The 24,502-nt window shown below is 40.0% G+C and overlaps 1 protein-coding gene and 1 long non-coding RNA gene across 12 annotated transcripts in view; one reads left to right on the top strand and one right to left on the bottom strand.

The window, feature by feature from the left end:
- LOC139591291 (uncharacterized) overlaps positions 1–24,502 on the top strand; it is a 258,419-nt gene that overhangs the window by 106,580 nt on the left and 127,337 nt on the right. For 4 of the 7 annotated variants that reach the window (XR_011679606.1, XR_011679602.1, XR_011679601.1 and 1 more), the window contains one exon: positions 1,593–7,018. The exons of 1 other annotated variant lie outside the window; for it this stretch is intronic. This is a non-coding gene — a long non-coding RNA (uncharacterized lncRNA). Of the gene's footprint in view, positions 1–1,592; positions 12,557–17,141; positions 24,236–24,502 lie in introns of those variants that run through there. 2 more of the 7 variants (XR_011679603.1, XR_011679605.1) reach the window with 2 other exon arrangements.
- The window catches only part of GLI3 (GLI family zinc finger 3), a 206,433-nt gene that overhangs the window by 102,905 nt on the left and 79,026 nt on the right, over positions 1–24,502 (bottom strand). The window lies entirely within an intron of this gene.

Here is a 24,502-nt window from a genome sequence, read left to right as displayed (position 1 = left end):
TTTAACTTCTGTCTGTATCACCCTGAGCAATTACTCTCCTTCTGAGGTGTTCACATTCTTCAAGCTCTTGCAGATGAGCAGATAGTTATTACATGTGCTGTCAGGCTACTTGATAATACACATTTATTGCAACCTTTAAGCTCTCTGTCCATATTCTAAATTAATCAGTGATTTGTTTCTTCTTTCTGTGTTTCCTGCAGGTTGGGTTGTCATCCCTGCACTCTTGGGCATCAGATTTTCATGTTTCATGACACTGTTTAGGAGGAGGCAGCCTTAGAAATTTATAATAGAAATAACCTGTTTCTGAAAATTTCCCTTTTTAGCAGGGATATGTATTTCTTACACACAGTCTCAAAAACTATTATCTTTCATTTTTCCACATCGAGACAGTGTATTCATTATGTGGCAGTGACCTTACCTCCCATTTCTAGGGGACTGCTGGTGAAACAGACACTGCTCAAGTCAAATAAAGTCAACACAAATCAATTCTTGGTTACTACTTCTTGACATTTCCAAATACTTGACTTTAAGCTGTTTTCTTCCTCTATGTTCTCTCACCTTCCCTCAGCTTCTTAGAGACTTCTTCCTCTGTATTTCATTTTTATGCTGGTTACTTTTTGTTTCAGATCATTACTGAAGATGGAAAGCACAGTGAGTTCCCTTAATTTGCCCTATTGACATTTATTCTAAGTGCTCGCTCAGCCTGTTTTTGAGATGTCATATGGTCAATATTCCAATCAATCTCAGTTATTTTTACATGCCAAAATTTGAGGAAAATTTTTTAACAAAAAGGGTCATAGTTAAATTATGTCACTTCCCTGGGCCTCAACCTGGTTGCTGTTAACAGAGAGAAACCCTTTCTGAGACACTCAAAACCTCTTCAGTGAAAAGTCCCAATAAAGAGCTAAAATGACAGTATTTTATTAACTCCCTGTGATAATCACATATCCTATGAACAGAGAGAGACACAGCTCTCCCAGGATTTTCCTGGGGAAGGCTGTGAGAAAGCTCAGAGAAAGAATTAAAACAATTATTATCTCAATCTCTACACCTGGCAGGCAATCTCTGTTTGTCAAACAAGAGAGGTATCCCTTCTTGATCAATGAGAGAAGGTGAATGATCAAGGTGAGAGAAGATTCCCAAAGGCCAATTAGGTCTTAGGTCCACCATTGTTTTTACAAGAACTGTGTATTTCTAATAAAAAAGTGCTTTTTCATGCCTTCTCATGATGGAGTCTCTGTATCATCTTTGGCTGTCCCCAATACCCATTCGGTGATAACTCCTCATTATTTCTTCTAAAAATAGTACCTCAATTGCCTGAAACTACTTGTTCTTTTACTAAGCTCCCTTGGTTTTTGTTCTTTTATTAAATACATTTTTCTTTACAGACAACTTCTCTGTTTCCCACTACCCAAACACAGGATGACAGTACCAGCTTTAGATATAAGTACACTTTTTTTTTATTTTTAGGACTTTTGTTAGGATTTAGGATTCCCCAATTCCTCACCAAAGGGCATTCTCTCTATGGGAAAGTATGGAAGTTCCTCCTAAAGCCTTAACAACACTTTCATCCTCTCTCTTGTTCTCTGCAGATGTAGTGCCAGGATCTGATGTACACTTCTCTTGCTTTGGAAACTAAGTGCTGCTTACCCAAAGTGACCAACCCTTTACATCAACCACTTAAAGCTGGCACCGCTGCTGAAAAACAGGAAGAAGGGCATATGTGTCTGAGCACACATTTAAAAGCACAAATCAAAAATGGACAACCTCAGCCTAATTAATACCTAAGGTCCTCACGCCCTGTGAGGACAGCCCTGAGTCAGTAGAGTCCACAGCAGAGGTGCAGAGCAGGGGCACACAGCTGCAGAGGGCACCTGGCTGCAGAACCAGCTGCACCATCTCCTGAGGTCTTCTGCCTGCACTGTGTCCTACTGACACCAGCATCATTGCCAGGACTCGTGGGTAGGTCCAGCTTCACCAGTGAGGAAAAACACTCCTCCCACTAATGAGATAAACAGAAAAATGGAACAACAGAGACCCAAACAAGCAGAAGGATTAAAATGTAGTAGTGGGCAAAGCAGCCCATGGCACTAGCAAAGATTTTTCTGCATAGCAATAAAATCAAAGTCTTCAGGGGGGTTCTCTCTTTACATCACCTGTACATCAATTGTAGACACAGTGCCTACCACAACAGGCCCCAATCTCTGACTAAGCTTTCTGGCACCACCATAGATGAGTATGACAGTACAGCCTTCTCCAGCCTCCAGTCCAGGCAGACCAGGAAGGAAAGTTACACAGTCTGCCTGTGCACAGCCATGTTATTCAGCTTGGTGATTGAGGGACAAGACAGGAGAAAAATGTAGAATTAGGTGGAACACAAACCCACAAGAAGAGAGAAGAGGGAAAGAACTGTTCTTCTGCCCACCCAAACCGGTAAGAGAACACTAAAGGGGAGGCTGCTTTTCATTCCTCTCTACATCCTAGAGGATAAACCAGGGATGCTAAAAGGAGACAAAAGGAGCCAGAAGAGAGGAAAGATGGCCAAATGATGATGAGACACATCATTCCCTGCCACACAGCCAAGTGACACAGGAGGCTATGGACACAGGAGGTTTGAATGGCCTCAAGGGGAAAGTCACAGAAACTAAGTGTAGTAAAGATCTGAAAGTGTTGAAACCAGAGGACCAAGGAATTCCTCAACTGAAAATTCTGTGAAACTGACAGAGGAGTAAAAGCAGAGGAGAGTCATCTGTAAAGTTCTTACATTAACCCCCTGGCATCTGCTTTTGGTCATTGTTTGGAAAGGACACCAGGCATTCCAATGTAGTCCCTCATGCTCTGCGCACTTCTGGCATGTTCCCCAAGGCAAACCCCTTTCTCTGACACTCAGCCAGCACATCACCAAGGGCAGAGCCAGCCAGCACTGCAGGATTTCAGCTATGTGGCATAATCACGAAGACACTCCCAGCCTGTAAAAGCCCATCTTTCAGTTGTATGTTTGCATGTTACACTGCATAAAAGAGGTGGTGGTAAAAGTAAGGATGTCTGCCTCCTGTCCACCGAGACACAATCCTCTCTTCCACATTTGTATGGACTTGAGATGCAATCAAGCTATAAGAAAATAGGGGACTTCATTTACACTTCAGCAGAAGAAGGGAAGACAAGTTTTCTTCAGTCCCACCCTCTGGCAATCTTGGACCTTTTCCAATGCATTAAGCATCAGTTTCCCGCCAGTGAAGTGTTTGATGCTCTACTAAATGCAGTGGCAGTGAGCGAGGTATAGTAACCCTCCATATGGAAAAGCCATTTGACACAAAGGTTGGAGGTCAAAAGTTTAAATGTTCATGACAGAGACCACAACAGTCCTTTTCTGGTCAATAACATCAAAGGATTTGCCAGCTCTTAATGCTACTATTGTCGCTTGTTTGGATCCTATTGAAATTCTAGCATATTTATTGCACTCCGGGAGCATAAGGGCTTTTTGTTTGTTTTAATCTCTATGCCGAACCCAAGGAGTCTGAAGTGTTGTGACTCCCCTTGCTCCCAAGGAGAATGAGCAGAGAAACAATGCCAAGGATGTGGCATTGTAGTCCCAACCAACTTGGTGCTTTCTTCCCCGCCAAAAAATATAAATGATGGATGGAAACATATGGTCTCTATTGGACAGGGCTGGAAATCTCCGCTCCTGAAGTCCCTACATGCCCGGTTTTAATTGTTCTGTGCTATGACAGGGGGTGAAAAGCACTCCCCACCACCAAGGTCTGTTTTGCCAGTCATTGTTGAGAAACGCTGTGCTGCAGCCGATTCACGCTCCCATTAGGCACAACCGTGGCAGAGCCAGGAGCAGCAGTGAGGTTCTCTGAGAGGAATTGAAATGCCTTCACCACAGAGAGTTTCACTTCACCCAGCCCTCCTCCTTTGCTCTCTGAACTTCTTTCTGCTTGTGGTTAGGCAGAAACTTACTACCAGGGCTCTGCAGAGCATGTTCCAGGCATTGTATTGCCATCAATACCTCATGCCTTGCCAGGAGCGGGATCCGAGTTCATTTGTTCCTACCTTCCTCAGATTCCTGTTCCCCTCTCCACAATAAGGATTAGCAGTTTAAGTTATGTTGCTGACCTCCATCTGGCTAGGCAGAAACAGATGTCTGCGCACTCGGGCACGATCTTATTTCAAAGTGGGGACTCTGGGTTACTAATGACGTTATAAAGGCAATAGCATATGTTGGCTCTCAACAGTCCATTGTCTAATTGGGATGGTTTTAATCAAATATGAATGTACCCAAGTTTTCTCAGCTAATGAATAAATCCCCCTTTTAAATAACGACAGCAATTTTGAAATCTCCATCGAGGCAGCATCCTGAGGAATGCCTACATGAGCAGCAGTCATCACTGAAGGGCTGTAAGAGGCTGCAGCAACATCCGCTGCAGCCCAGTTCATTGTTTAAACAGTTCCTAACTGCCCTTCCCAGAGGTAAGCTGCAGCCAAATTGTTTTCCTTCATTTCACAAACCAGATATGTACGGCTTATGTGAACGGCCCTAAAGTTTACTTTAGTCTCTGTGTAAACACCTTCTACCACATATTTCAAACAAACAGTTCACTTCATTAGAAAGGCAAACAACGCAGCCACAGAATACGAGCACTTGAGGAGAACCACACCGGGCAGAGAAATCCTCTGCCCCTGTGTAAACACCGCCTGCTCTGCAGCTCCGAGCAGCATCCGCCCGCAATGCCACTTCAAAAGCCTTTTCACAAATACTTCACACGACTGTTTGCAAGTAAATGATAACCCAAAGAGATTATCTGCAGGGCTGAGAGCCCTGATGACTATCACTACCACTGCACAGGCAGAGAAAGAAAAGCCAAAACACTTGCTGCCAGCCCGGGGTGAGATATGAAACTATAATAAACTCGGTGGCAAACCAGTAACATCAGCTAAACCTGTTAAACTGGAAAAGTAGAGCTGCTTTGGTAGCCTGCTTTGGTGTATTTGGCTCCACAAAGGGCTGCAAGTTTTAGCCTTAGCAATGAAAACCTTATTGCACCTCCATCGTTTTTTAACTGAGTTGTTAAACTGGCAAACATCAGAGAGCTGTACAAAAGAGTGAGAAAGCTGCATGGCCAACAAATCACCAGATAAAGCACTAAGCTTATTCCTTCTGGACAAAACACACACGGCTATTCAAACGCCTCGGGAGCACGCAAAGTACTCTTATATCCCAGAAACAAGTACAGAAGGTGAAGGGAGAAAAAAGACAACTGGACACAGACAGGAGAGGCAGTGGAAGGCAGCCAGTGCTAGGAGGCTCCTCTCCCCCGCTCTCCCCTTCTCACACCCATGTGATTCCTGGGAACGCTCATTGCTGAGCTGGGAATGCACCTTCAAGAGAGATATGCAGCTTAGAACTGCTTTATGCCAGCTCAAGAATTTTAATCAAAATACTGTCATTTGCACATTTGAGGGGAAGAACACGGGGCAGCTCGTTACAAGTTAAGGGCGCTTTCACTGTCTTCATCACTACTGTCATCACCAGACTGATGACAGCAAGATACAGGGATGGCATCTCTGCATCAGTCATAAAGCACAGACCCTCAGTAAGCCCAGAGCATTCACATAACCTTCAGAAATAAATTATCAACTATCCATATGCTCTCAAAACAATTTCAGGCAAAAAAAAAAGAAACAACCAAAAATCTAAATATCCTTCAGAAAGTTTGTAAACAAGGACACACCACACCTGTACAGTGAGGGCTCACAGGCTGTGAAAGTACTGAAGTTATTCCAACTATCATATAAAGAGGAGAGGAACAGATAACATTTTTATTAGAGGAAATCAAGTCTTAACAAATATGGACATGAAGGTTAGGACACCTCAGCAACTGTAACTTCAACCCTGCAGTGATGCAAAACATACTTTTCAGTTATTTCCATTCTCAGGGTAAAATTAGGTCCCACTAGGTCAGAACTGTTTTATCATTCATTTCAGCAGAGTCAGCATAGCCAGCTCTTGTGATTTTATCATAAGTCCTATTTTTCTTTTCAGTGTTTTGGTTTTTTTAAAGCTGCAGTATTTTCAGTCATGTCAGTAAGCAAGAATTTCATCTTTCATTTAAAGGGAAAAAACCCCCAAAAACTAACCAAAAATCACATGTATGTTTCCAGCTGTTATGGTCACAGAGAAAAGCTGGAAAATGAGAAACCCCCAGGTTTCATAACAGGTAAGCAAATAAAAAGCTCCAAAAACCCCATACATGAGCAGGTATGTAGGTACAGACAGGATCTTGAGGTTGGTCTGTGTGGGCTTTGCATGATCACATACACAAACTTATTATTTTGAGCACCTAGATACTAGATGATAGCAGGACAGAACATCTGTGTTACAAATGGTATCTGCTAGCATTAAAATCTATGCATTTTAAGTTGTTTGCAGAGATTTTGGTCCATACCAGGATTGCTCTTCATATTTCAATGATCTCTTTATTTGACTAAGTAGATTCTTCCTGTACACAGAGTAATTTTTATCCTATCTAGAGTTGAGAATTCTTCTAAATTCTCCTTATATACCCAGATAAAAGTCTTAAAAGACTGCTTGCTAAAAGACATGAGGTAGAAAGAGCATTTCTGAGAATTTTAGTGGAAAGGCTGAATCTAGGTTTAAAATGGAAATAAAAAGACTAAGTTTCAGCACGAACTAGAGAAAATTAAAATCATAGCCAGCTCTTTTAGGGGCTACAATAATACAAGCAATACATTTAGTATTATTATTAGCACAAGCTGACCTAATGCAACTAACACACGTTTTAAACCAGTTCTTGGAGAGCTGATAATACTAACCTTTAGGTGCCAGGAGACTTGGGAATTTCCCAGCGTACCAAGCTGGTTGACTTACTGACACTAAAAATAGGACTCCAAACCCTGCTGCTCTTGTGGTTTATGTACAGTAAGATTTTCTTCAAGTAACTCTGATCCATTCAGAAGGGTGAAAGAAAAATAAAAATCCATTTCTTTCAAGATGTTTATGGCCTGAGGCTCTTCTAATACAAAAAAGGGAGAAACAATTTATTTTTATTATGCCATTCCCCAATCTTCAAGTTAAACCAGACCACTTCTGCAGTTTTTTACAACATTCCAGTGAGTCCTCTGTTGCAGTTTTTTATTCCCTAGCATGTTCAGCTAGTAGCTAAAAAGTTATGCCTACCCAAACAACACATGGTTTTGTGGGGCTGCTGGTTGAAGGCACCAGAATTTATCTAAGCTCTATCTCACACATCAGCCAACAGACCACAGCTTTTTGTCCAAATCCATTAAACCCTCTTGCCACAAATGTCCAGCTTGTATGGAAGAGTCAGCTCGGAAAAAGGAAATCACACATCCTCTGACACGCAAACACAAAGAAGAATCCTAGAAACACAGGAAAAGCATTATCCCATCTTTCTCAAGAAGTATCATTTCTGCTCCTCTGTTTACTTGAGCAATCTGCAATTAGTTCCATTTCTTCTACCCATACTGCAGCAATAAAAACCTCAAATGAGCTAAAGAGAACAACTCACGTAGGCATCTTATGAGTGCACTTTTAGGAATGAAATACATAACAAGCATTCAATGAAGAAATCCAGATCTTTATTTTAGCTCCATATATCATGGAGATATCATCATGGCTTGTCTTTTCCAAGTGTTTAACTTGGGGTGACATTTCTTTGCAAAAAATGACCTCTCACTTGATGCCCAAGCCCAGGGTCATCCTTGAGAGGCTCTCAATCACGCTTGAGTTCAGCAGCCTTCTTGATAGAAGAATGTGAATAAGTTGGATCAACAATAGCCAGTGCTCCTAGATTCCTCTTGATGACATACTCTCATTAGTCAAAATGAGATGGCAGCCCTTCACTGATGTTTACAATAATGGTGGCACAAGCTGCCTTTCAGTGCAGATGAAGAGCACGTAAGAGGGGCTTGTCCTTTTCTCATACACAAACACCATCAGGGCTATAAAGCAGCAACGAGTACACTTGGCATTTTCTTCAGTTCACCAAAATGGATCTCCAGAACTTGCTGAACACTTCCAAATGGTTAAAGCAGGCAGCAGGTTAGTAGGTGGAAAGCTGTTTTTCATAGGACTCATTAGTATATCATGGGTAGAACCCAGGGAAAACCAACAACAAGGTAATCACCACCACCAAATTTTTACTGGGATGTAGTGAATGACCCTATGATGAGGTATGGCAGAAGCTGAAACTAACAGAAGCTGTTTCAAAAGGACCAGTATCTACCACCTTCTATTTCACACAAAAGGCTGGTCTCTGGCCTGTTCTGGCAGAAATCTAAGGAGCTACTTCCTAAAACACCCAGGCTGTAAATTCCATTTCAGGCAGCATGTAAATCCTCAGGACAAGAGATGCATGCCTTTCCTCCGCTCTCACCTGAAAGATTTTGGGACAGTCAAAGTGAGGCAGCAACAACCAGGTTTAAATAGAGAAGACAATCAGCATCTGAGCACCAAGCAGGCCCTCAGCAAGGGCTGCCCCATCGTGCCAGGCACATGCAGGGAGTTCTTGGCCAGGTGGGAAAGCTGTTTTCAAGATGAAAAGCTCCGTTTGGCTGCTTTTGCTTCTGGCATTCATTCCTATTTGTATCTGATTGTGGGTTTGGCATAGAATTGGCCTTTTGAAAAAAAAAAAAATCAGGGGAGTTTCCTTTTCAGACACAGGCTTAGAGAGAAAACAAGAGACTCACATTCCCTCCTCTCCCAAGCTGCACATAAGGGGGTAGAGGTCAGGGGGTGCAGCAAACCCTCTGTAAGTAATCCCCAATTAAGTTCATTCTTAACTGAAGCACTTGGCTCACGGGCAGATGGCGTTTCTCATGTGCACGTGAGCTCAGCAGACAGAAATCCCCAGCTCGAAACTGTATGCCTTGAACAGAGGGAAACTCCTTCTTCTCTGGCACTGAGCTGGCGCTCACAAAGGACTGTGAAAACCCTGCTGAAACCAGAGTCAAATTAAGGGGACTAGCACAGAACCAGATTTGCATCAGTATGCTGCTCAATAAGACTGAAAACCCAGTTTACTCACCTCAATTACACAAACCCAGCAAACTACACAGCAGACCTGGATTGTAATGACCTTTTGGGAGCCAGAAAGAGGCTTGGCAGAAGAAATTTAACCAACCAGCAGTCTTGTTAAGTGCTGCAATGTCTATTCCATTCTTTACGGAAAGCACAAGTCTACTAGGAATAGGCACATTTGGTACATGCATAGAGCAGCCCACTGAGGCTTTGCCCACATGCAGGGGATCTGACCAGCATGTGCAGACATCAGACAATAGCAAAGCTGTACTGAGGACTGGGAGCAGTCTCCCATGCACGAGCCACACAATGATCTGGTATGCTCCTTCAGCCCCAAAATGCCACATACAGCTAAGCTATCACAGGGACTCTCTCCTGCAGCCACATAAAGAGGCCATAATCTCTCTCCTTTGCTTTGGCAACACTCTTCTCCTCATCCCTCATCACAGCCCCCTGCATTGCTCATACAGCAGGGACAGTGGAGTGGGATGAAAAGCCTGGAGCTGCTGCCCCACATGCTCAAAGCCATGCCTGCACTGTATTTGTGCAGTCTGGTTCACAAGATCCCCACAAGAGCAGAGCTGTGGTAACATAAACCATGATAGTAAAAACCCTGGCACTGCAGCTACCATCCTGGCCTGTTTGTTCAGGCAGTGAGCCCAGAGCTGGGGTAGCCTGCATGGTGCCCACCACACTGGGCACCAGCACCTGAGCTGATGGGATGCCACTGGGCATAAGCACCAGCAGCAGACACACCTCTGACTGCAACAGACTTGCAGGCTCCGTGCTAACCCCCCAGCCCAAGCAATGTGGGCACAAGCCCAGCTGTAGCCAGCAGGATGTAAAGCAATGCTCCAATTCTGCTCCCAAGGCAGCAGTGATCAGAGCCAGCAGCTCGAGTGGGGCTCAGCTGTGCTAGGCACTCTTTGACATATACGGACACATTCTCTCTCCTGTAGACCATCATACCTTACCAGCTCTTCAGCAGACTGAGGGCTAAAGCAGGCCAGGGAGTTTCCAGCCTGTCAAATAAAAGAGGCGTCTGCTGGGAAGAGCTTTACAAGCCAAAGTTCTCTATTTAATATCCTAGTGCCTCTTCATATGGTGTTAACCCCATCATGGCAACAAGAAAAAATAAAGAGGGGTTGGGGGGGTGGATAAAAATCAGACTTTGGACACGGTCCAAAACCCACATTCCCAAAGCGGCTGAGAATCACCATGGGGACAACTCAGTACACACTGTTTTTCATTTGACAGCTTCAGACTCAAACCCCCAGGCGCTGACATGGGGGACTGTGCATTTAAATCCTGCCACACTGCTCCAGCCACAGCATCTGGAGTGGTTGCAGCAGCCGCTGCTGCTGTAACAGGTATTACTTTTGCTGCCAAACCAGCTGGGGAAGAGGTATTGGCAAAGATCTGGCATACGGATGTGTGCAAGGGCTTCTAAACTTCTTTCCCTCCACCACTTGCTGGCAGAAGCCTGTGCCAATACAGACACTTTGAAACAACAGAAAAGAACAGAGAGAAAGTTGAAGGAGAATCAGGAAATATAGTACAAACTAAAATAAAAAATCCCCTACAAGCCCAGCTCCAGCATAAATGCATGTTTTAGGATCTGTGTGGATAATGAGCAATACTAGAAAACCTCTGTGAGAAGGCCTCATGGAGCTCATTTGTTTCTGAAATAGGTACAAATCTGGCAGGCAGTGACTGCAAAGAGGAGTAAGAAAGGAGAAGGGGAAAAGAGACCGGAGCTTGGCTTATGGATGAAGAGAGAGGGAAACTGGCCTCCTGCCAGGATTTTTGTGAATGGGTGGGTGTGTAGTATCCATTTCCTCCCAGTTCCAGGGGGGAAAAAACAACAAGGATGTAGGGAAATGCTTCGAATTATATGTTATTTGGTCATGCTTCAAAAATGTGCAACTACTGTCACATAATTTGATATGTTCCTAGTATTATGGCTATTTTCTTGCAGCACAACTTCTTTCTTAACAAAGATATTTTTCATTGTGTGCTGAATGTACTCGACTTTTACACACTAAATGTCTATTCATAAAAAATGCAAGCCCTTTAAGTGAAAAATTCTGAATTTATGAGTATAAAGACTTTAATGTACCTTAACTGTCTTAAATTCTCATTCTGATTTCTGCTGAGCTAACATTTGCTCCCAACATAAAGGGGCAGCAGCAGTGTTGCGAGAGGTCTAAGAGACAATTTCACAGGTGTTGCAAAACACCTGTGAAAATTACAATTTCTCTTAAGTATATTTAAAGCATAACTATTGTACTGCAATACTGGTAAGACAAAAAAAGGAAAGACCGTCTGAAACACACAAATTAAATTAGAGGTCTAATGTGGTGAAGTTTGAAGTGTTGCTGCTTTTTCTGTAGCTGTATGATCAAATCTTTTGTTGTTTGGATTTAGTTTTTAAGTACAAATGTAGAGTAATTATAAAGCATGTCAATTGTGCACTAGAGACATTCTGAAATAATCAGGTAGCATTGACAAGCTTACAGTGATTTAAAAGTCAGATGCAAAACAAAGCAAGCAAAACTGTCCAAAATATGTCACAAAACTCACAGAAGAGACCAGACCTAAGAGGAAAGAGTATACAATAATTAAAGCCAAGACTAAAAGAGTAGGGCTCCCCAGAAGCCCTACTGGCTTTTGTAATGAAATACAAAACTTGAAATACAAAACTTGTAGATTCCCTAAAGTTATAGTTCCCTAAAGTCAAATCAAACCCAAACTTCAGCATTATTGACTGTTAGTTTTCTGAATGTTCTAATTCAGGTTTTCAGCAAGCTATTTAGTGCTTTCAGTGCTTGGTGAGAACTGTAAAGCTCACAGTACGATACTGGAATAAGAGAATGGTATTTAATTCACAAGGGATACCAAAAATGAAATATAACTTAGCCCTGCCACCCCAAAAATGAAGGCTAAAGTTTAGGTTTCTCCTAACCAGCAGAAAAGTTGCAGGACTGCCCCATGAGAAGTTCAGAAGCCATTAGTATAGTTTGCATACCAACAGGTTCATCAAAGAGCTTCTAAGTGAACAGCTTTAGGAATCTAAAATAGGTAAAAGGGGGAGTTCAGCCCACCAGCCACAAGCCCCAGAGTGAGCCGACCTATCTGAGTCTGCTTCTGTACCACAAAGAGCAGTTAGGGACCAGCAAAAGTAGAAACTCTGTTTATAACTCCTCCCCAGCTCAGCTTCACTGCAGGATTAAAGTAAGACCTCAGGGCCCACCTGTAAAAAAGCACTGCCTCCAGCCCTGAAAACTAGTGCATGCCTGAAAAGCATTTCGAAGATGTGAAGTAGGGGCTGTCACTTAATAGAGCACAAGTATTAAATAATGATAACCATTTAACATTCCTGCAGAGCCTTCTGAGTCAACAACTTGTCACCTTGGGCTCAGCTGACAGAAGAGAAGAACAGCCATGCAAAGCAAAGTTCTCCTTGAATCTCTTCAATCTCTCTCTCTCAGGGTTAGAATTTCTTACAAACTTTTTATTTTTTTTTCCAATTTCTTACCCTCGGAAAGGTTATGTATTTTGTTGCTGTCCAGCCACATTGCATGAATACAAATTTTATTCAAGTACAGACATAAAAAGGAAAAGAGAAGAAACTCCTTCTGGCAAGATTTATTAAAAAAGGAAAAAAGATTATTTAAAAAGAAATATATATTCAGCCCCTGAAGGCTACATGGTTCCTGGAACAGCATATATTTTGTTTTGGTTTTTTGTTTGTGTTTGTTTGTGGTTTTTCTATATATTCAGTACCATGATTATACATGGATCTGGTAAGTTGTGTACACTTAATTACAGTATACCATATGTGTTGTCCACCATTTGATCGATATTGTGTTTCTCAGTCCAGCACAAGTTCACTCGAACACCAGGATTGACCTTTCATGCTGAATACGTGTGTCAAATATATCCTTTCACCTATTAGGTACCATCAGATAGCCTGAGAAGAATCCATGCTTCTAAAGTTAAGTGGAAGTTTTATTATGAAAAACATCTATGAGGTAGCTGAGACTTCAGAAAAACCTGTTACTTCAGGCATGTTCTAGAGACTAGCAAACACAGACACAGGAAGTGGACAGAAACAATGAGGTTCTTCTAAAAAGCCCTGAACACAGATCCCTTTTTAATAACAGGTAAACTAGAAACAAAAATCTCCTCAGGACAATTTTGGTCACGTAAGATGTGAACCACAAAGTGGAAGAATCACTTATATACCGTGAGCACCTGAGAGTCCAGTGACAAGACTGATATCTGCACACGTTTTCATCCCTAGGATGGTCATCTGGTTTCTGGAATGCTCTTTGCACCCACTTTTATATGTGTCTTACACCAGGCATCTGAGTGAATGAGAAAACTGGCCCATCCAAAAGTTTAGTGCTCAGTCCAAGGGTTTTTTCCTACGCTTCCAGAAAAATCAAGGATCCAAATACCTGCAGGGCAAATTTGCTCCATCTTAATGAAGGCTGCCCTGCATGCTTCCATGTCTCACCACTGACTACACAAGCTTTACACCAGTCACCAACATAATCTCCCCTTATTTATGTTCATCTTAATTCTTAGCCTTCATCTTTCAACCATTACTTTCTTAATAAGTATCAACCAAAGGAAGAAGGGAACAACCAGAACATAGGCTATGAATAAATGCTCTGCAATACAAGACACCTACAGAGCAAGAGAAATAGAGAGCAAAACTATTCTCGCACCAGAAAGTTGGTTATGACTTCCATGTGAAAATAATTAACCACAGGCAGGGCCAGAGAAAAATATATAGAGCATCATCATCAGTTTCTTTCACAAAAAGAGGGAGATACCTATGGATTCTGGAGAGTAAAGACAAAACAAAGACAACTGAAATCTAGTGAGGTACTAGAGAGACCCAAGGGAAAACAACTAACAACAACTGCACGTATATATTATCAGATGCATATACAGTTTTCCCCTACACGGTGGAGTGTGAATGTATGAGATTGCAGTTTAAATGTGATCACCAGCATAAAGTATGAGAGAGCTCTATGCCCTAAATTTTGCTTCCTTATCCTCCGTTAAATGAAAAACTCACAGTGGCCAGGTGTTCTGAGTCAGGGTACCCATTAATCAGTATCTAAACATGCTGCAGAGACACTGTATGAAAAGAGAAGGAAAAATATCTGCCTGAAATAAAGTACAAGATGAGCAGAATCCAGGAAAAAAAAAATGGGAATGGAAGCAATACATATTTACAATTGAAGCAAAACACCTCTAAGACAAATTCCTCTAACTTCTTCGGCACCTCATCCTGCTTCCAAAATTATGTATTTAGAGAGCTCATCAGAATAGCCCCAAAGACACAGTGAGAAGCTTAATCCATACAGATAAGCTAAAAGCCACTAACTGACCTATTATCAATAGGCTGGTTTGTAGACCAACACTGACATCAGTAGAAGACTTCAGTGGGCCATCAGCCCATATGTTGAATCAGGCACATTTTTTAAGAGGGAGGTATTTATTTTAGAACTGATTTTCATTTCCTCGCAACTAGAATTCTATTTCAGTTTACTAACACTTAATGCTAATTTCAACATTAAAATAACCAACAGAACTCATGAAGAAGCTGCATTTACATATATCAACAGTTAAAATTAAATTTATACATGCTTACCTAGAAAAAAAATATGGGTAAGATCTCAAAAAGACTTTGTGGTTATTTTTAGCTGCCATAATAGGTTGTTAATTCAGTGCAATAAAACCAAATATTAACTACTGAATGACTACAAAACCATTTGCTTAGTGAAGATGAAAAATCTGTACTGACTGCATTCCAGTAATTGTTTTCTATGCAGAAGTGACTGCTGCCATGATTTTTTTTTTATCTTGAATATGAATGTCATTAGATTTATTAGATTTACCTACAAGAGCATAAGAAAAATAAATTTGAAAACATGAAAGCCCACAGCTTTTTTATGTCTTTTACATATTAGTGGCGCCTACACAATCAGGCAGAGCAGTTAGACACGGGATAAACTCAAAGTTTATCTGCCCTCTTTAGCAGAAACCCTAAGACTGCATAAATCAATCCAAGGTGCAGGCCCATTCTCTCTCCAACTCACCTGTCGTGAGCTCAAGTCAGGGCTCAGAGCAGAGACAAGTCAGACATCACAGCTCACACAAGGGACCAATCACATGAAGGTGCTCCTTTACTTTCTCCCTGATACAAAGTGTTTTCAAGATAAAAGGTTCTTCCTACAGCTTTTTTTCCCCCTCACTGCTATAGGTTAAGAGGGCCAAAACTGAGCTACTCTGATTTCCCCTCATGGAGGAGCAATACAACATGTCAAGTCAAATTCTCAATTTCTCAAATTCAAATTCTCAAATTCAACATTCCAAGTTAAAACTGAGCAATTCACCTAACTTCCTAGCAGACAATGTCTGATTCTCACCAAGTCACACCTCAGCCCAGCACCAGTGGTGCATCTGTGATAAATAGCATGCACTTTTCCACAAGGTCAGAAGAAATAGTTAATTCAAATAAAACTTTTATATTTATGAGCTTGCTTTGGCATCTGGTTTTCACATCAGCATTGTATGAGTATTAATAGGGATGCAAAAGTATGACAGAATCATCCAGGCAACTGTATGTGTAACAGCATCCATGTACAGCAAGCTTCTCATGTACCAGTTCTGAGAAGAAAGCTTCCTTACTGACAACAAGTCACTCATGCTAATTGAAGTCCCACACTAGGGTACAGTAAATGACAAATATCTCAGGATCTTACATGAGAAAGCTTTCCTTTGATACATCTGCAGGCTTGTCACGCTTTTTTGACTTCGTGTAAAATAGAAGACATGGGACAGGAGGCTTTTGAGACTCCAAAAACATGAAGAAAAATAATGGAACTCATTACTGAGCACAGTTTTGACTTGTTTAAGGTCTGTGTTTGCTAGTGAATGGAACAAATGATGTTACAGGGTGAAAGCTGCCAAGTTTCATTAGAGTACTTCTGTGAAAGTGTATGATCTCAGAGGCTATATATGTTAATTTACAGTAGAGTTTAGATTAAAGTGATGAATGTGTATCTAGTATACATTTAAGCACAATTTTAAAAGAAAACCAAGCTGGGGCCTTCCTGTTTAACATGCCACTGCAGATTCTCCAGCCTAAAAGCAGAGCACCTCAAGCAATTGTTAGTCTCTATTGGCAGAACGACACTGTATTTAATTAAATGTCCACTAGAACTGTAAGGTTCATTTCCTAACCCTGAGTTCAGCTATCAGAATACATGTAGTTTGAACACTGTTTCATATCTGCTTGATGGGTAAAAACTGTCAGAAGGTCCTGTCAAACATGAAACAGAGTAAAAGATTAATTTCCTGGTAAATTTAGTTGTGTCTTATTTCTCTTTAGCTCAAGATGCTGGTTAGCATTTAGCTGTTTTGTTTCACAGTGAGCAGACTGAACAGAGAGCAGCTTCTATTCCTATGTATTTTTCTCACTTTCTCTCCTAAAACCATTTTAGGGTTTTTTTTTCTGTTTTTACACATAAAGAAGACAACATGGGTGCTATGTATTTATGTAGAAATATGGCAAGTCCATTCTTCAGTGAGCATGCATTTCGATGTTTTTGTCTCCCCATAAACACATGCCCAAACCACACCTAAACCACAACTCTAGAACTCAAATTCTGTCATTGATGTAATAAAGCACACAAGCAGGCTTCCTGCTTATGTCTCACATACTTTTTCTGAAAGCAATAGGTGATGTCAGGCCAGCTGGGTCTGCATGAGAAATTACACATTAGCTGCAAAGAGTAAAACATTGCAGAGAACCTCCAAGTCAAAACCTCCCCAGCTGGTAACTTACCCTCAGAGCAGAGCAATGGACAGACAACCCCCAGACTGGCAGGAGCAGCTCCCCAGGCTATACTGGCACCTTTGGTGTCCCAGGACTGCTACAGGCAGCAGCTGGATGTGCACTCCTGCAGCTGAGCGGCACAACTTCATGCCAGGGAGCTGCATGCATTTTGATCAAAGTTCACTTTTTTATCTTTTTTTCTTTTTTTTTAATCAGGTCTGTTTAAACTGAAATTGAACATTGTGCTTGTAGAAACAGGACCTAACAGCATCTGCTGACAGCTGTGCTGATACAAGCACAGCTCCTCTTCAGCGTGACATAGGAAGCTGGGGAATGGATTCTGCTCTCTGTTCTGTGACTGCAGGACTATTGAATTCAGCCAGAGATGCAGACAGACACCAGCATAAGGATCAGGAACACTGCTTCACAGAAAAGACTGCCTAAAAATCTCTACCATTCTCCATGAACATTAGTAATATCCTTGCACATTTGGGTGAGAGCAAGACTTCGAACCATCTAACTAGCTGAAGAATGAGCTAATCAGAGGCAAGCTAATGTACAGAAAATAAGTGCATATTTTTAAATGTATGGGGATGTTTCAAATGATAAGAGCGTGGGTTGTACATAAACAGTAAGGAATCAGAATAATACTCAAGTGGCATTTTCTTTTACATTGAAGCCTTCAAGCTAAAAACAAAGGCTAGTAAAATAAGAAGTTGTGTTTACTGGGTCCCTAGACTTGCCATCTAATACAGCTATTCATCAAAATACTGCATGCTTTTTGCATGACACATGAGTCTTGTTCAATCAATGAAAAGCTGCAAAAAATCTCCTAAATATTCTATTCTAAACAACACTTTGCAGCTACAACCACAGCCTGATTTTGATTTATTGAATAATTTGACTGGAGAACACCTTAAGTCACAACAACATTAAATGCAATAACTTTTCATTCCTTTGCGAACACCATATGAAATTAAACAAAATAAAAATTGACAGCACCAAGTTATCCTGAATCTATTCCAGATGGATTAAGTTCACTGTATGTATTAAGTGGAGGTTTTAGCTTAAGTTTGACATTGCATTTCACTGACTCCCCAAAACAAATCAAAAATAACCTAGGATGTGTTACCAATTCCATTTTAAATCTAAATATTTCTGATACTAATTATAGAGCAAAAGGAGAACGTTGAAGACATTTCAACTTTAATAGCCCTGCCATTCTGATTAAAAATATCAGCTTTACATCTGCAAGAAATTTATAAAGTGGACTCTTTACAAATTGTTAGGGAGCAATTTGTGCACAGTTAGTTCTTTGTTTAATCGAGAAATCTGCCCAAACCCTGATTGTGTGCTTATTTCCCTAAGGCTGGGAGTGAAGGTTATTTCATTATGCCTTTTGGGAGCAGCAATCTATCTAATACGTTTCTGAATTATTCCAGACTGAGCCGAAGCTGAACATGAGAACAAAGCCTTGCTTCCACAGCCGAAAGACCAGACTAACTCCCAGCTGGGAAGATTTAGGCAGAGATTTATAAGTACAAACACTGAAGAAATTTGCAAGTAATTGCATGTATTTACTCTCTGTTGTGGTATGCAGTAAACTAATATTTATTAATACATATCAGTATAGTACTGCTCAGAGCACCCTTCCTAGTCTCTTATTGCAAGGTTGTATTGAAGGTTTGTTTTGCTTCTTTTCCTTTATTCTTTCAGGGCAAGAGGACTAGGGAAAGAGGGCAAGAAAATCAGGATTACTGAATTGATGCCTGCTATTTATGTATGCTATAATGCACACAAATCCTATCTATGTAATTAAATAATACTGTAATTTCTGCCAATGAACAGTACTCCCATCAATTCTATTATAAAAAAACAAAAAATCTGGATACTCAACCTTACTATTAGCTATCTTTGGTGGTTTTCGCTACATATAGAAAATACCCATTTATTTTATTAGCACCTATACACTCTGCAGGTTCATGCTTTGAAACAATGGTAACTTTAATTTTTGCTGAGGTATTGGTTCAGTAAGCAATAGGTTAAGTCTTACTGGGCTGGAGCACAAGTTGCTTTGGAGATTACTCAGTGTGCAGAAATATGAAGATCAGGAAGATTAGGATCTTGCTTCATGGTGACTTCTTATCTAAAAATCTTGTTAAAGTTCAGGGCAGTTTGAAAGGCACTTGCTTTCCACAAGTTTCCCAACAAAAGGAACATCTGGAGAAATTGTAGCAATATCTGCTTTTGGAGAGTGCCAGGGATACCCAGCTTTGTTCCATTCAATGACATCCATTCAAAAGTGCCTACTCCAAATACAGGATTTCAAAAGTCTGTTTGGCATTGCTGGGTGACAGAAGCCCACCTAGCTCACACACCACTTTCAAACCCTACCAATTTAAAAGTCAAGAAAAAAGTAGCTGCGGACAAAATTTTGACTCTGTCCCTGTATCCTCATCAGGTCAGGGGGCCCTGGGATTAGCTCAGCTGGTTGGAGTGGTGCTAGCACACCAAGGCTGTAGGTTCAATCCCTGTCTGGGCCATTCACGGAAGGGTTGGAGTTGATGATCCTTGTGAGTAAACTCATCCACCTATCTGAACTTACAATGTCATGGCCTATACTGATGAGATATTACAATTGTATTATATCACCTTATCAAACTGTTTTGTTTTAAGAGAGCAAATTCTCTGTTTTGTTAAGTTTAATTTGAAAGCAAACATTTCTGTTGAGCACTTTAAAATGTCAGAAAAAATTTTCCTGTAGTTTTGTACAAAGTTCTGAAGGATATTTTTATAACACAGACTTTGGTAAAAATTTAACAGCTAGTGACAAGTATTTGGGGTCTTAAGTAATAGATCATTAATAAGTACTTAGCAAAATAGATCAGTTTTAGTAATCTTTCATACAAGATTTTTGTGTAGTTCTTGGTATTGGACACTACAGTTACAAGAGCAGGACTTGGGGTTTTTCAATCAAGAGTCCAAATTTAGTCTGTCTCCTTCTACTACAAAATGAAATTTTCAACTAGTAATTATTTGGGGTTGAGTTAATGTAGTTTAAAGTTGATAAAAATACTGTCTTTATTTACTATGAAGGTAGTATAAGATTTATGACAACCTTAACTATTAATTTTCACATTTATAAGTGCATGGATTGTATAAACTATGAGACAGGTTAATTCCACTGTTGTCATTTAGTAACTGTAACTGGCTATTACAATGAGTGGTTTTTTTAGGGAGTTTCCCCATGAGGTCCCTACACTACCTTTTGTGTTCAAGTTCCTTTGGCTTTTTTTCTTCTGTTGGGATATGCAGAGTTTCAGCCTTACTGCATGAAAATCCTATCTCAGGGACAATTAGGCCAATACTCAACTAAAAGAGACTTTTTGAAACAATCTGCAGTTTGTGGGTTACAAGAACAAGAGTACACTGCAATATGACAATAAGCTTAAGAGTACTTGATTTTTTTTTTAATTAAAAAAAAAAGAAGAAACAAAAAATAACCAACAAAACCCCCCCACAGAAACTTCTTTCACGACGTGGGGGAAAAAAGGAACCCATCATGTAAAAATCTAGGTGTGAGTAGAGCTGGCCAGGCTGATAATTGCTCCTCTGAGACCTGACGCACTCACTGCACACTTGACATCATCTGCACTTTCACTGTGAAGCAAAATTAACCACAGCACAGTCCATATTCACCTTGGTTACTGGCAAAATACACACAAAGATATCCAACTTCAAGACTAGAAACTAGGTCCAAGATTTTTAGGAATCAGAACTTTAAGTTAGATTTTAAGAGTGAATTAGAGAAAACACTCTTCATTTTCAAATTACCAAGCCCTAAAGAGCTTCCAGAAAAACTTCTCAATACTCAGCACTTCTGAAAATTCAGCCATTTACTTACATTGCTGCATCAAGCTGTAGCTTGACTCCAGTTCTTGAAGAAATGTTTACAGCCTAAACAATAATCAACCCTCAAATTACGATCCCAATCTCAGTTTTTAAGCTTCAGGTGAAAAAATTGTGACAAACAACACTTTGAAAGGGCATCTCAAAAAAAAAAAAGGGCTAAAAAAAATTACCCAACTTGAAACCCAGCCTAGGAAGAGAGATTTGAATCCACTTTGAAAGTTTTTCTAGTTAATTAGTAAGGCATGATCACAGCACATTAGACAAAGATTTTTATTTGTGTCTTTGCCACAAACTTACTTAGAGATCTCCAGCAAATCTCAAACTGTCTGCCTGTCAGCTGCTATGAACAGAAAATGGATCTGTGCATGCCTGCTTTGAGAGAAAAATAGCAATTCATACAGAACACAACATGGGGCCTTTGTTAATCAATCCTTGAGTTTTGTTCATTTTTTTGGAAAAAGAAATGCGGGTCAGTGATGAAAAAACATTCTCAATTAATCACTGTTCTATATTGACTTTATGAAAAATCATGTTTTACAATTCCTTTACTATCTTAGAAAACTGCTTGCATGAGCAGATGGAAAAAATTACTTTCTTTTTTCCTCACCAAAGTTGCACCTTAAAAAAATATGTAGCACAAACCAGCAAAATAGACAGTAGATCAAAATTCCAAAAAGGAATCACTTCTAATCATGCTGTTTTCAGAAGTACTTCATCTGTGTTCTAGTTTTAAGATTCTAACACCTAATCCTGAACATACAGAAAGCCTTCAGCTGTTTTGGGTGTGGTGGGATTTCATCCCTAATGAGTCCAAAATCAATTTGTTTGCTCTACAGAACAACCACAGCTTTACTGAATGAGCTTTGCCTACCTGCAGAGCCAAGGCCAATGTTTCACACTGCAGCACCCACCACAGAAAACCCCTGCTGGCCACCTGATATCCAAGACTTGTATGTTCCTCTAAAGCTGCTGGGTGTTTAGAAAAGAGGGAAATGACCTACTGAATGTCAAAACCACCCTGTCAGAGCTGCTTGAGTACCATTTTGATTCTGATCTGACACCCAGTATTCAGGTCCTTATAGGCCACAGTTATGCTGCCTTTTCCAAGATGAAAAGCTCTGCAGCACATGCAAGCTCAGGACAGGATCTAACAGAGTAGAGTCCACAGAAATAACCTAAGTTTTGAGGATTTTTCTCTTAGCATGAACGGAAGACAGATCAATAAATCCAAAGCAGCTCTAGCTCTGGGAGACAGGCCAGGAAAAAAGTATACAGAGCAGTTAGGAAAATGAATGATCCCGTGCATATTTAAGCATGATGAGGAGACTTATATCAGAAGATAAGGGAGAGTGCATAAGACTTCACAGAAAATAAGGAGAAAACTTTGGATTACCTTGACAGAAAAACCAAAGAAAGAATAATGCACAAGGAGACTCTAAAAGGCTCTGAAAGAAGACAATTTGAAAATGCATCCATTTTTTTGTTCCTAATCAAACTCTTCATTAATATGATTTGAATATTTACTTAGTGTTTAACACAACATTTGGCAGCTACAATTCACTGAAGCAACTTAACTGAGGTGAATTCCTCCAGTTCCCAGATCATATTGTTTACAATAGATTTTTTGAGTTTATGTCTCTTCTTAGAGGGCTAGCAACTACAATTGCTACAGCCACTTCTGAAAGTACTCTGTATGTGCTAACAGCAGCATTCAGCAGCTTATGGCATGTGTGTATGTAAATAAATAAATATAATACTTGATACATACACATCTGCTGCATTGCTTTTTGAATTTTCAAGTTGTTAAGTATTTTCTAAATACAAATAAAGACACTGTGGTATAACCACTGGACTTTGAACAACTCCAAGTCCACTCTACATTTGTTAGCATGAGATCAGTTTTGATTACAATTTTGTTCTTTTGTAGGAAAAAAAAAAAGAAAAGTAAGATTCTACTGCTAATAATATAGAATGCAGAACTTACTACTATTGAAAAATTTTGGACTCATGAGATGCATAACGCCTCAAAGCTGCAAAGGAATTTTAACATATGTAATACAAATACATATACACATGCATATATGTATTTTTACACATATATAGAGAGGTTTCGGTAGCACCTGCTGCAGTGGATTTATATAACATCTTCCAAAACCCTATTTTTAGCCCATTATAACTTTCTGAAAACTTATTTTTCAAGAATTTTCCATGATTGTTTGAATGAGCAGAATCAAATGTTATACTTTTGCTTTATGTCACAACAGGAAAAAAACCTGAAAACAAACATCCAGGTTTTCATTTCATAGATGGATTTATTCTCACAATGAAAAAATGGCTGAACCTTACACTTTGAACTCCCAAAATGGCTAATTCCCACTGATTTCTAGTTATATTTGTTATTTAGAAAACACTAACACGACAATTAGTAAATGTTCCCATGGTGTATGTACTAACAGTGCAACAGCCAGCAATTTCATTTCCTTGTCTCCAAGAAACATTATTTCTTACAACCTGGATAAAGACAAGCCCAGGAGTCAGCCCAGGGCCCAGAAGGAAGCTCTATCCATTTCTTGCCTCGCTTCAGACTGTGCAATTGACCACAGCATCACATTCCTGACAAGCAGTCTGAAATCAATCCTCCCCTTTTTCCTGTCCAGCCCACTTGTGTTTGGGTGAAAAAGGAGCCAGGGCTCTTTGGAGAAGAGGTCACAACTTGGGTTGGTGCTGTCAAGCAATTTTTTTTACCTGGAAAACACTTAACTATGTGACGAAATGTTGTTAAACTGCACTGCAGTTGACATTCAGTTTGAAAAGATGCTTCATAATGACACCTTTACACTGAAATTACATGAATAGCCATTAAATTCAGTTAAACCTAGCACTGCCAATTTTCATGTATTTATCATCAGGTGGAATAAAAAAAACCCTTCACGTTCGCTGTGTTTCATGAATTCAAAAATGAAACAGCAACCTCCAGATTAGTTCCATAGAAGTCCAAACTGCTGACAACTAGCTCTAACATGAAATTGAAGAAGGTAAATAGAAATTGAACATCATGTCATTCAAAGTATTTGGAGCTTAGAGACAGTAAGTATAGAATATTTTATTTATAAACATATTCAATATGTTCATCAAGACTACAGCTACAGCACTTGATTGGATGTGCATAAAATGGCACACCTTTTTAATTTATATAAAGTTAGGCTGCCAAGAATATGTCTGTATTTCTTCAAACAACAGGTTTTCTTGAAGGGATCCACAGCACCTCACATCATGACTATTCATTACCTTTATTTGAGCTAGTATTTTTTTCCTTAGTTTCTGCTTCTCTCATTCTTCCACCCTCTCAGAATTAGCTAACAGGGGAAAAAATTGTATGGGCAAAATTTAACAATCTTCACAAACACAGTAAAAATTAAACATGTGCACTAATTTTAATTTATGTGCAGTGTATGAAGGTAACAGGCATATTTATGGTTATAATGGCACCATACAGTTTTATGTAGCCAGCATTAGCTATAGAGTTTCCTACAATATTTTTATATATAAAGAAAACTAATCTGCTGTACATACATTACAAACACTCTTTAAGATACCAGATAACTTCCAAACAAAATGCTCAAAACAAAACCCAGAAGGTTTATGAAGGTGCTGTTTCCCTTGCC

Source organism: Agelaius tricolor, unplaced genomic scaffold (genome assembly GCF_023055355.1).
Source record: "Agelaius tricolor isolate 1412-34295 unplaced genomic scaffold, bAgeTri1.0.p SCAF_6, whole genome shotgun sequence".
Classification (NCBI taxonomy): Eukaryota; Metazoa; Chordata; class Aves; order Passeriformes; family Icteridae; genus Agelaius; species Agelaius tricolor.
This window is presented reverse-complemented; position numbering and strand designations above follow the sequence as displayed.